The sequence below is a fragment of the Cibotium barometz genome, chromosome 6 (genome assembly GCF_041138505.1).
Source record: "Cibotium barometz isolate CiBa-2024 chromosome 6, ASM4113850v1, whole genome shotgun sequence".
Classification (NCBI taxonomy): Eukaryota; Viridiplantae; Streptophyta; class Polypodiopsida; order Cyatheales; family Cibotiaceae; genus Cibotium; species Cibotium barometz.
In genome coordinates this window covers 47,889,546-47,902,974 of record NC_141051.1, presented here as the reverse complement: position 1 = coordinate 47,902,974, position 13,429 = coordinate 47,889,546, and positions in this window count along the sequence as shown.

The following is a 13,429-nucleotide window of genomic DNA, read 5'->3' as shown; positions in this document are numbered from 1 at the left end:
TATACGAGCACAAAGGAGGATCAAACAATTAGCATCTTCAAAAAGGCATTAGGTATAGAGAAGCTTCGTAGCACCTCCATAGGTTCAGGAGCTTACTTGGAGTGCAGAGTATGAAGTTGAACTCAAGGGGGAGTGTTGAGATATCGACTTCTTCTTAGATGTGACATAATCATTTTGGGAATGGTTGGATAAGTATTTTGCACCCAAAATTATAATAGTCGATGCAAAAAGTTTTTACGTGAAACTGTAAAAACAAGTTCACGCCGTGAATCGTTTTCTGCAACTTCACGCCAAACCACTCCTAAAATCAGTGTTGCGATTAACGCTGTAAATCACGGGATTACCTTGCCCAAAATAGGTAAACTTATCCTGACACCTATGACGCCATGAGGTCTGATAAAATCAAGAATCATGAAGGTGCAGAAATCAGTTTACGACGTGAACTTTTTCAGAATTCCTCACGGCGTGAACCATTTTTTGTTCACGACGTGAACCAAGAAGACTTTCACGACGTGAACCCATTATTTTTCATGACGTGAACTCTTTCTCACAGTTTCGTCCAATCCAACGCGTCAGTTTGGTATAGTTAGGCTAAGAGTACAAAGGTTTGGAAAGAAGTGACACCTACAACAAGGACGAGGAATTTTGACCCCAAGAGCAAACATTTTAAACACGTGAAAGAGCAGAAAAATGTTCAGGACGTGAACTATTTTGTGACACTTCACGCCGTGAACTGTTCTCTGTAATCTCACCGCCTCAGGAATAGATCGATAGAAATTGATCAAAACTAAATTGGGTCATCAAAGTAGCTTATCAAATCATGCATACATTTCACTTAAGATCTAGAAAGCTCATCAGAGATGATCTTACACCTAACGAGAGTGCATCAAATCACCCAAGATCTTCCTATCAAAAAAGTATAGGTTCAGATCAGTCAGTAAGCACTCACTTGAGTGTACTAATAAGGAACTTGACCACCGTTGAAACTAGTAGTGAAGAGTCCATGGAAGAAGGGTTTGAGGTACTCTGGGTTTGGGGAAGAGGAGGAACCACCCTTCCCAACTAGATCCAGTGGTATCATTGATATCACCCAGGCATTTTTTGGTCTCCAAACCAGTCATGAGACGAAGAAGTGCAATCTGCGGCATGGGTCCGTCAACTAGCGCTGGACTTGGTCTAAGTCAAGAAGTGCCCATCCAAACGTCAAATTCAAGGCTGTTGAACACTGGCACCCCCTGAATGAGATGGGACATTGAAAGTGCAGCCGAGACGGGTCAAGTATTCTTCCCCACCCCAGAGGAAGTAGAGTTAGATCTAAGAAGGATCGAGGTGGAACAACAGTTTTACGAGAGTTGAGCTTAAGAAAATAAGAGCTTGACACTCGAAGGATGAGAGCTGAACTAAAGGAGATGGGAGGTTTAAACTTACTCCAATCATGGGGTAAGGAGCTAGAATTAGTCATGGGAAGAAGTGAGGGAGAAATTCCAAACTTAGAAAACCCATAAATGAAGAGCCCAGAGTTGAGGAAGGGATCGTAACCTTAGAAAAAGAGGATAATCTAGCAAGAACAATTGTTGAAGTGGAGGACTGTCTATACACCAAAAAAGATATTGAGCAGATGATCAAACATCCTACGTTCCTATAGGACATGGAACTTTTAATTCTGCAAAGGCACACAGAGGTAACTAATGATGAAGCACTCCAAGGTGTAGTGGCAGGGCCATCCCATGGACCGGAGATATCTAGAAGAGCCAACATAGGAAGAGGATGAGGACTAGGAAGGGGGGAAGCAATTCCTCAAAGACCAAGGGTGGATCCAACCATTGACCTTAATGCAGCCACATAAGGATGGATCTGCTGAATGTACACATCTTTGCCAGAAATGGCGACCGATGGAGCTTGGTGGCACAGCTGCACAATATCAAACAAAAGGAAATGGAGTCAATGAGAGACTATGTGTCTCGACTTAAGCAATTAAATTCAAGATGCAAACTACGGGAGATGTTAACTGGTTGTTGTTACCTTGCTTTCGGAGAGGGTTAGAGACCACAAGATGCATGATTATTCTGTACTAGCCTAACCAACCACTTTGGATGCATGTTGCAAATTGGCAATTGAATATGAAGATAATATGCTGGAATTCCGGAAGATGTCATAATATCTTTAGCAAACAACTACGGCTTCTCGAGTCACCAAGAAATTGGAACTCGAAGTAAGCAAGTTGGAAACATGACTGTAGACAAGCTCAATAACGCAATATTAGAGAAATTAAAGATAAAGGAGGGAAGATAAACATATGGGCATGGGCATAACCATCTTTACCTCCGCAGGGAATTGGTGTGGTGCTCTATGTGTAGATTGAATCACACTACCACCGAATGTCCACAATTAAGAGCAAGGCCATTACTCTATTGTGTACATTGTGTAAAATTAGGGAATCATGACACTTCAATGTGCACATATCCAAGATTCCAAAATGTTGCACAGCTACCAGTGCATAGAGCTCCATTGGCTTTACCAGCGCCACCTGGACAACCCAACTCTTCCTATTTACCTAGGGGGATGTTCCGGGTACAAGATGCTTCACCTCTGCCACCACTAGTTCTACCACCACAACCACTGCAGGATAAAATCAACCAAGTATTGATTGAAGAGCTGCCAGAAGATGTTGATGTGGTACGTGAAGTAGAACTTAGCGGAGAGTACTATGAGAAAACTGCGGAGGTCACACCTAGATTCTACATCTTACAGAATAACACACTAGTGCCTGTGTTTGTAAGATTCCTCCCCAACCTTCGAGGTATACAGGAGTAAGAATCTCCCTTTCTGATCTTATAATTATTCCCTCTCTAAAATAAAAGAAAGTTTCTGTTTAAAAAAGGAAGACTCTTTCCCTAGAATACTTCTCAGGAGTCCCACCTGTTTTAAGGATTTAGAACAATGAGTTCAGAAGTGAGAATCGGTGTTTTGGATACCAAGGTTTTGGTTTTCATTCGAGTACGGCCCAAAAGAAGTTCTTTATCTCTTGGGGAGTATAAGAAGTTATCCCCCAGATATTGTGACCCTTATATCTGAATTCAATGAAAGTAGGTGACTTAGCCTACAAGCTTCTTTTATCTCCTCATCTCAAAATTCTTAATACCTTCTATAGAAAAATGTGTCAAACACAAATCATGGAAAGACGGTAAAACTTCAGTGGCGTTGGCTTCTAGGTTACGCTAGCTCCTTCCTTTATATAAGTCGTAACTTTTACTTGTCGCTCACAGTAATCTTACTCCCATCAATCTCCTTTCTTTCTTAATCTCCTTCATGGCTTGGCAACAGGAATTAGTTTTATCCCTGATGATTTCTCACCTTCAAGACGCAAGAGAGTCTGTGAAGAAAGACTTTATAGAACAGTATGAGCGCTCACTTTTTCCTCACCTAGGAACTTCTGTAGCTCAGACCAAATGGCGGACCTATCAAAACATAACTAGGGTAGCACCCTGGGGTCAGCAGCACTTTCGTAACAATGTCCGCTTGGCCATGGTTATTGAAGCTTTGGGTTTGGGTCCCCGATACTACTGCGTCATGAGATCAAGGCATCTTGGGTTTTCTGAGCGGGTCTTCTTACTGGCGTGTTTTCTTCCTCATGAGAAGATATACCTTTATCCCGTGTTTGGCTTGCCTCTTAGAGGTCCTTTTGTTAGATCACCTCATACCACTGAGATATGTGCGGCAATAACCAGCAGAATCATTCCCATAGATGAGTTACCCTATACTTGTGCAGCTTGTGAGTGCTGCTTTTGTGACCATATGATGGACGGGCTTATGGAAGTGTAAAGAGTTCTTCTATCTTTACTGTATAAGTTCCGAGAATGAATAAAGTTTAAATCTTGTTCTTATCTTGCTTTCTTTAAGACTTTTTTTGGTGGTTAATTTTGATTAAAATTTTTCTCTAAGTCTCATATTCGTGCATCTTACGAAATTATCCCAGTTTGCGAGATGAGGACATCTCGCATTTTTTAAGTGGGGTAGAATGTAAGATTCCTCCCCCAACCCCTTTTTGATGTCTAGTATCTTCCCCTGTAATCAATCCCTCTTCAGAAATATAAAGACCTTGTTTCTAACTGTTTTAGCCTAGAGAGAAAATTATTCTAGCGAGAGAATATTCAGATTATGAATATTTTTGGATAGAAAAATAACTCATCTTATTAAAATAAGTTCCCCTGAAACAGAAATTCAAAAAGAATTTTCCAATGTGCAATTGGAATTAATTGGAAATAGGTATAAAGAACCTTAGTCTAAGGGTCTAGATTTTCAGAAATTTTTGGATTATGGTCCAATTAAGGTTCCTATGCATCAATCCATGTGTAGGGAGGAGATAAATCCAAATTATAAAAGAAGATATCCACATAAGATGAAGAGTTGAAAATGTACAAGGTTCATTAGTAAAAAACTATGAGCAATATTAAAAATATGAGATATTTTGGGTATCCAAAAATGAGTAAATGCTCACATAAGATGAAGAGTTGAAAATGTATAAGGTTTATTAGTAAAAAACTATGAACAATAAAATTTTGACACATATGTAAGGAAGGAGAGTTCTTTAAAGAAGGTGCATATTTCACATAAGATGAAGAGTTGAAAATGTACAAGGTTTATTAGTAAAAAACTATGAGCAATAAAATTTTGACACATATGTAAGGAAGGGGAGTTCTTTAAAGAAGGTGCATATTTCACATAAGATGAAGAGTTGAAAATGTACAAGGTTTATTAGTAAAAAAACTATGAGCAATAGAATTTTGACACATATGTAAGGAAGGGGAGTTCTTTAAAGGAGGTGCATATTTCACATGCTTGAATGAGTTTTAAACTCAAAAATAATGTGATATTTTTATCTCTCATATCTCTTGAACTAAACCAAATCAAAATGGAACCAAATCGAATCAAAAAGTAACCAAACTAGGTTCAAATCTAGTCCAAATTTAACCAAACTGACTTGGAAAATTCTAGAATCAGTTTGTTTGGTTAGGAGCTCAATTTTTCCTATAAATAGAAGCCTTCCCTTGTTGAAAAGGGGGAGTGTCTTATGCATTGTTACTCTACTCTACCTAAGCCAAGAACTGTGAATTCTTTAATAATTCACTAGTTTTTGATACTTCTCTCTTTCTTCAATCCCCATTGGTGGCTCCATCAACATACTAAACCAATTGATTGGTTGGGGGCCTCTACCGTGATCAAAGAATCAAGCAAATTATAAGATAAGTATAGTGAATTTTGATCTTTTCTATAATTTCTCAATGATTCTCTCTTCTCAACCCCTCTCAAGCTTGAGAAGCTTAATTGATATGGTTTTTGAAATGCTATTGAAGTTAATTAATTAATGATAGTAAAGAATTACATAAAATTCTATTTATATTTAATTCTAATGGTCTTTCTCTCTCTCACTTAAGAAATGGTCATACTCATGACCCTTTTCAATCCAAATGAAGCTTTTCATAAGGCTTTTCCTTAATCCAAGATTAAGCTATGCTTGAGGCCAAATTAATGGCTTTTTTCTATGCTTTTAGTTTATGTATATCGATGATTCAATCCATTATAGATTGATGATCCAATTAGAGACCATTCTAATTATTTCCTTAATGATAAGTCTTATCCCTTAGAAAAAATTGAGATTTATCAGTCATAGTAACAGAGCTATGGCAAAATTTTTATAGAAATTACGCATAAAATAATTTCATTCAAAACATAAAAAGAGGACTTCCTACCATATTCTAGGAACTATCATCCTAGATTAATTAAAAGAATTTTATTAGATGTGAATATTTGCATGTAGATGTAGATGTATGGATGTGAGTGTGAATGTGGAGGTGGATGTATGCATGGAGATGTGGATGTATGCATGTAGAAGTAGATGTATAGATGAGGATGTAAATGGAGATGTGGATGGATGCATGTAGATGTATAGATGTAGATGTGAATGGAGATGTGGATGTATGCATGTAGATGTAGATGTATAGATGTAGATGTGGATGTGGAGGTGGATGGATGCATGTAGATGTAGATGTATAGATGTAGATGTGAATGGAGCTGTGGATGTATGCATGTAGATGTAGATGTATAGATATAGATGTGGATATGGAGGTGGATGTATGCATGTAGATGTACATGTGGATGTAGATGTGGAGGTGGATGTATGCATGTAGATGTAGATGTATAGATGTGGATGTGAATGTGGAGGTGGATGTATGCATGGAGATGTGGATGTATGCATGTAGAAGTAGATGTATAGATGAGGATGTAAATGGAGATGTGGATGGATGCATGTAGATGTAGATGTATAGATGTAGATGTGAATGGAGATGTGGATGTATGCATGTAGATGTAGATGTATAGATGTAGATGTGGATGTGGAGGTGGATGGATGCATGTAGATGTAGATGTATAGATGTAGATGTGAATGGAGCTGTGGATGTATGCATGTAGATGTAGATGTATAGATATAGATGTGGATATGGAGGTGGATGTATGCATGTAGATGTACATGTGGATGTAGATGTGGAGGTGGATGTATGCATGTAGATGTAGATGTATAGATGTGGATGTGAATGTGGAGGTGGATGTATGCATGTAGATGTAGATGTATGGAGGTGAATGTGGATGTGGATGTGGATGTATGCATAGAGATGTGGATGTATGCATGTAGACGTGAATGTATGCATATAGATGTGGATGTATGGATGTGAATGTGCATGTAGATACGGATGTATGGATGTGGATGTATGAATGTGCATGTAGATGTGGATGTGAAAATAGATGTATGGATGTAGATGTGGATATATGGATGTGAATATATGATATGTGATGTGAAGGAATCTGAAGTGATGAGATGGAAAATGATGTGATGGGATGAGTATACATATAAATGGAATATGGAATAAGTAATGTAGATTGATGAGGGATAATGTGGAAAAATGAAAGTTAAAATAGGAATTGTATTGTAAACTGTTTGTAAATGCTGTTTGTAAATGACTGTTTTATGTCAAGAATGCTGGGGGAGTATTTTGACCATCTTGTGATTAAGGTCGTGGAGACCTAACTGATAAAGTTGCAACTGTTGACGGAGAGTCAATGAAGGATGTCTCGCGTAGCAAGGTCGGCCGAGGTCTTGACCAGCCTCGGTGCGATTAAAATGGTGAGCTTCCGGTACGGTGGATGAGGGGCCAAGGAAGCGGCCTATGAGTGAAGCGCTAGGTCACCTGCGAAGGATCCTAGAGGGTGCTGACCATACGGTGCTCGGGCTCTGGGTCACCTAGGATACCCACGCGTGCGTCGAGGAAGATATTGGAACAAGAGTAGGAGTTGTTTTCTGAAATTGGGCATGGATCTGGTTGATTGACCTTGCTGGTCTTCAATGGTCCATGGCTCTTTATATGGATCTGTTGGTTGATCTTGCTGATCTTCAACGAGAGTCCATCTTGATAAGAGATTATATTGCCGAGTATTATGGGCTAGGGATTAGGAAACGGCCCCTGTGTGGACAGGTGGTGAGCGTCCTAGTTGCCAATGATGCCGTAGATACTCTGATGAAGGAATGATGGGAAAATTAAGAATCAACCGGATAAATTGGAAGATTGTGATCAGTGATACTATGGTTTTATTAAAGGATTGTTTTAAACTGGTTGAATCTGTGAAAAGGCAATTTCATATTGGGTGTGTGAGTGGTGTGACTAGTTTTATTTTTGCATGAACATTCGCTAGGGGGCCTTGGAACTCTTTTCCTTGGTACCCGGGACAAAACCTAACCAAATTCTTAATTGGATCCCATTACTACAGTGGTTGGGCGGTTGGCTAACCCATGGGACTGGACGGGGTTAGGCTGGACTGATGGATCTGTAAATCGAGACTCAAACTTTTGTTTTTACGATAGATAAAATAAATCCCGGATAGTAACTGTTCTATGGATAGGAATCAACGGCTGTGCCTCTTGAATGGGGAAAAAAGTGTTGATCCCAATGATCCAAGTGCAAGTTTCTTCCTTGATCTGACCAAGTATCTTATAGATGCAATTGGATCAGCTCGATCAGAAATGATCTTGACTACGTTAGAGTAAAAAGTTATCCTGGTGGAATCACCCGTGCTTTCCGGACAAGGGAAGTTTTTCGGGTTCGGTTTTGGAAAAACCGGAGGATTAGTCTTTTGTCCGGATATCCGTGGGCGAGGCCCCAAATGTGGGACCCCTGTCCCGTGCGAGAAGTGCTACTTCCGCTGCTAGTATCCCGAATCTGTTGCTCGGTGGGAACAGGGGGATCTTACAGTGTTTCAAACCACGGTACAGTGGAAGGGCAAGGATATGAACTCGAACATGAGGAGAGGACCACTACAATGTTTTGGCTGTGGAGGGCCATATCGAATTGCTCAATGCCCAAACAAGAATATGGTTCATACCTACGCACCAACCCTAACAAGTGACTGCTACACCCAATGACATGCTAGTCCTCACTTGTACTAAATGTGGTATTGATCATTTGATCAAGGATTGTCCATACCGCGTAAGTGGTTCAACTTCCACTTCTAATTAGGCCACCATCCGAACCATTAGTGTGCAGCTTGAAAATATCACACCACTCAATGTCCTGACAGGAACCCTACCCCAATGCCGATGAGGAGATAAGAAAGCTTGAAGATGCCAAGGCCTTAGTAGAAGAATGTTAAAACGACTTCATGAAGCTTGAAGATGCCAAGGCCTTAGTAGAAGAATGTTAACGACTTCATGAAGCTAAGCTAAGGGCTAACTGGGTGAGGAGGGATATAATGTATCCATGAAACGAGCCAACAAGGGAAAGGGAATTGGACATACCTACTCCTATTCTAGAAGTAACAGATGAGGGATCTCAAGCAAACATGATGTCCTTAATGTTTGAGGAAAATGCGCTGGGAGAGCCCATCCATTCCTTCCCTATGGATGAGAGACACACTTGGGAGAAACCCTCAATCACCAAAGAACCCAGAGGTATCACAATTCTCACCTATAGAAATGCCATTGGGGAAACTGTTACGCAGTTCACCAACCCTATGGGCAGACATAAAGGAATGGGTAGAAGGTGGAGTAAATCTAGTTGAGACTATAGAGAAGGTTTTACTACCTCTGGCAGAAAGAACCTTAAGACACAAGGATAACCCAAGTCGTTCAAGATACCAGTTAATCAATTGGGACATTATTACAAAAGCGATGACACAAATGCTACAATCCCGATTCATCATGGTGGATACCAGGCATTGGCTATCTTCGATGGTGGGGTGGGGGTTAGCATCATCACAAAGCATTGCTGGGAGAATTGGGAAAAACCCAATCTAAAAAGGGCAGATCTAATTATTAAAATGGCAGATGGAACATCTTCAAGGCCCATTGGACTTCTGGAGAATGTGAAACTCAAACTCTTTACGTTTCGCTACCATCATACATTTGTGGGGTAATGGAATTCTTGCACCAACCTGACTCATATAACATAATACTGGGGAGACCCTTCATGAGGGAATCCAAATTGGTGCATGGTTGGGCATTAGATCATGTGTATGTGCATAGGGATTCACAAATTTTAAAAATAGATATGAGAACATGGAAAGCACATCCCATGGAAGGGAAATTGTTCGGTAATGATTCGGTCACAACAGAGTGGACTGCATATGTAAAAATATGCTAAACCATAGTGGAAAATTCCAAGGAAGAAGAAGAAATGGAAATGTATGCATCACTTCCTCCTTCGGACTTCAGTGAAAAAACTGGATGTATGTGCTAGCTACCATAGATGTGATGCAACCCAGGGGAACCCAGTATGTGATGCAACCCAAGGGAACCCAGTATGTGGAATCTGGAAATGTCCATACGACCTCTGTCTGTATGGTTAAGTGGCAAACCATTGATGAAGAAGCAGAAGCCATACGACCTCTGTCTGTATGGTTAAGTGGCAAACCATTGATGAAGAAGCAGAAGAGGAAGCCTCTAGCATAGAAGGGGTCGTAACATAAGGCTGTACCAACGCTCAACGCCTTAGAAGATGGCAAAAACAGAAACGATATATCGCCTGACGAAATGCCCTGTTTTACGAAGAAAACCCATGGATGCCTAGTGGCTGATACCTCGAAGCTACTAAGGTACATGATGAGTTTTCTAAGGATTGGGGTGAGGAGTTGATTAAGATATCGCTGGAAGGAAGACACAAGGAGACAGTCACCCTTCAAGAGCCAGAAACACCTAAGCTTACAAAAGCTGGGCATAAAAAACATAATTAATCTTTGGCACGTTGAACGTGAGGCTAGAAAAGTCATGGATAAAACAAAAAGTGAGAATGAGGATAAACAAGACTTACTCTCAGTGCAAGACCACTTCAAAACCTACACTATTGACGAACGGAAAGTGGTCCAACTGACGGCAACATAGGTTAAGGAGGATGGGCTATCCACATCATATGATGGCCTCGTGAAAGTCAAGGAAGTTGACATTGCGGGACCAGGGGAGGAAGCCAGACCTGTATATATTGCTAAGGACTTGACTTTGGCTGAGGACGAAGATATTGCGGGACCAGGGGAGGAAGCCAGACCCGTATACATTGCAGGGGACTTGACTTCGACTGAAGAAGATGAGCTCGTTGCCCTCCTTAAGGAATTTATGGACTGTTTCGCTTGGAATTCAAGGAGATGAAGGGGGTGCCACCTGAGGTAGTGTAACATACGATTCCAATCATGGAAGGATCAAGACCAACTAGGCAGAAACCATATAGAGATGAATCCTAAGTATGCGGCGAAAACTGTAAAGGAGGAAATAGACAAGCTCATTGCTGTAGATTTCAGCTATGAGATAGAACACACGGATTGGTTGTCACCAATTGTAATAGTGCCAAAAAAGAATAGAAAACTTAGGGTATGTGTCGATCTTAAAAAGGTTAACACATCTACTAGGAAGGACCATTATCCATTACCCTATACGGAACATGTTTTGGAGAGAGTGGTTGGTGAAAAAGCGTACAGCTTCTTGGATGGATTCTCTAGCTACAATTAAGTGTCCATAGCACCAGAAGACCACCATAAGACATCTTTTAGGGGGACATTTGCATACAAGGTTATGTCCTTCAGTCTCAGTGCCCTAGCATTATTCCAACGATTAATGTGCACAACCTTCAAAGACTACTTGTTGGCAAAAGTGGTTGGAGCTATTCATTGATAATCTGTGTGCACATGGGTGAACCATCTGGCATGCTTAAGGAAGGTGGTCGAGCATGTCGATTATATCGTATATCCCTGAACCCTTTAAAGTGGCAATTTTAGGTTAAACATGGTGTGATATTGGGACACATTATCTCAAAGAACGGTATATCCACGGATGACAGCAAGGTCAAGCTGATATTGGAGCTGCCACCTCCCACTAATTACAAAGGTGTGCAAAGATTTATGGGCCACGTGGGGTATTACCGTCGCTTCATAATTTTATATGATGCTGAAATTGCCAGACCATTGTACAAGCTACTCATTGTCTTTGAATGGATTGAGGAATGCCAGGAAGCATATGATCGACTAAAGCAGGCATTGGCTAGCATGCCAATTCTATGACCCCCCAATTGGGACCTCATATTTCATGTGCATATTGATGCATCAAACTTTGCTATTGGATGCGTACTAGCCCAGCCTGGTGAGTTCAAATTGGACTATCCAGTTTGCTTCGCTAGTCATCAATTAAATGATGCAGAGGTGAAGTACACCACCACAGAGCGAGAAGGATTGGCCATGGTTTACGCTATTAAGAAGTATCGACATTACCTATTGGTCGACAAATTCGTATTCTTTGTGGACCATCAAGCCTTATTGTACTTAGTGAATAAGCCTTGCACCACGGGAAGAATCACATGATGGTTGCTATTATTGTTAGAATTCGACTTTATAGTCACGGTAAGAAAAGGGGCACAACATGTGTTAGTAGCCGATCATATGTTAAGAATTCCAAATGGGGAACCAACAACCGGTGTCGAAGATGATCTCCCTGATGCTTGTTTGTTCAAACTAAACATGGTTCCTGAATGGAGCGAGGAGATATCTGATTATCTAGCTCATGGTTTTTTGTAGAAAATACCCTTGAACAAAGATAAAATGCGGTGGTTTATCAAGGTTGCTGCACCTTTTCAACTGATTGGGGAGAACTATATAAGTTAGGTAAAGATAATGTGCTAAGAAGATGTGTGAGAGAAGATGAGTTCGTCACGATATTGGATGAAGCTCATTCAGGAATAGAAGGTGGGCATTTCGCTGGAGAGATCACGGCTTGCAAGGTACTTCAAGTAGGATTATGGTGGCCTATGTTATTCGGAGATGCCATAGAATTTGTCAAAAGGTGCGAAGAATGTCAGCGTTTCGCTATCCCACAACAAAGGGACAAGATGCCGCTTACCCCTATTATTGTAAGACAACCTTCCGAAAAATGGGGAGTAGATTTTGTTAGACCTAATAGCCCCACGGCACACCCATCACAAGCTCGATATGTGATCGTGGCCACGGAATATTTCACCAAATGGCCAGAATCCAGAGCCTTGAAGCGAGTTAATGTGTACGAACAATAGCAAAATTCTTATATGAGCAGATTATCTTGAGGTTCGCGGCTGTCCATTAGAATTAGTTAGTGATGTCGCGGCTCACATTTTATTAATGAGGTGATTGATCATTTACTTGTGGGATTCTTAGTGATCTATCGAAAATCATCACCTTATTATCCATAGGCTAATGGTTAAGCAGAGAGTACAAACAAAATTTTGTGTACTATCTTGACAAAAACCTTGGAAGCAAGTCGGACGAGCTAGTAACATAAGCTGAGCCCTATGAGCATATCAAACATATTATAAGGTAGTGACGGGATACACTCCTTTCCGTCTAGCTTATAGTGTTGAGACAATAATGCCTATGGAATACCTAGTTCTGAGCCTAAGGATTGCAGTGCAAGAACGTATGATGGAGAATGCATTAGCTGAAAGGCTAATTGAATTAGAGAAGCTTGATGAGACCAGGCTAATAACATTGCATGGACTCATGGTCGAGAAACTACGTAGGAAGCACATTTCGACAAAAAATTGAAACAAAAAGAACTGGAAACGGGGGACCTTGTCCTCATGTATGGTGTAGGAGGTACCAAGAAAAAGTAACTCAAATACAGAGGCCTAGGACCCTTTCCAGGTATCTGAGATCACACCTCAGGGGTCAGTTAGAATTGAGACAATTGACAACATACAGATGGAGGGTTACGTCAATGGAAGCATACTCAAAAAATATTATGGACCACTGAACCAAGAGATGATCTCGCAAGAACATCTCTTAAAACAACAAAAACAGCTTGCAAAGGAAAAAAATCCAATAAGCTCAAGAAGAGGATAAGGCAAGGGAAGCCAAAACTAAACAATTACTCCAG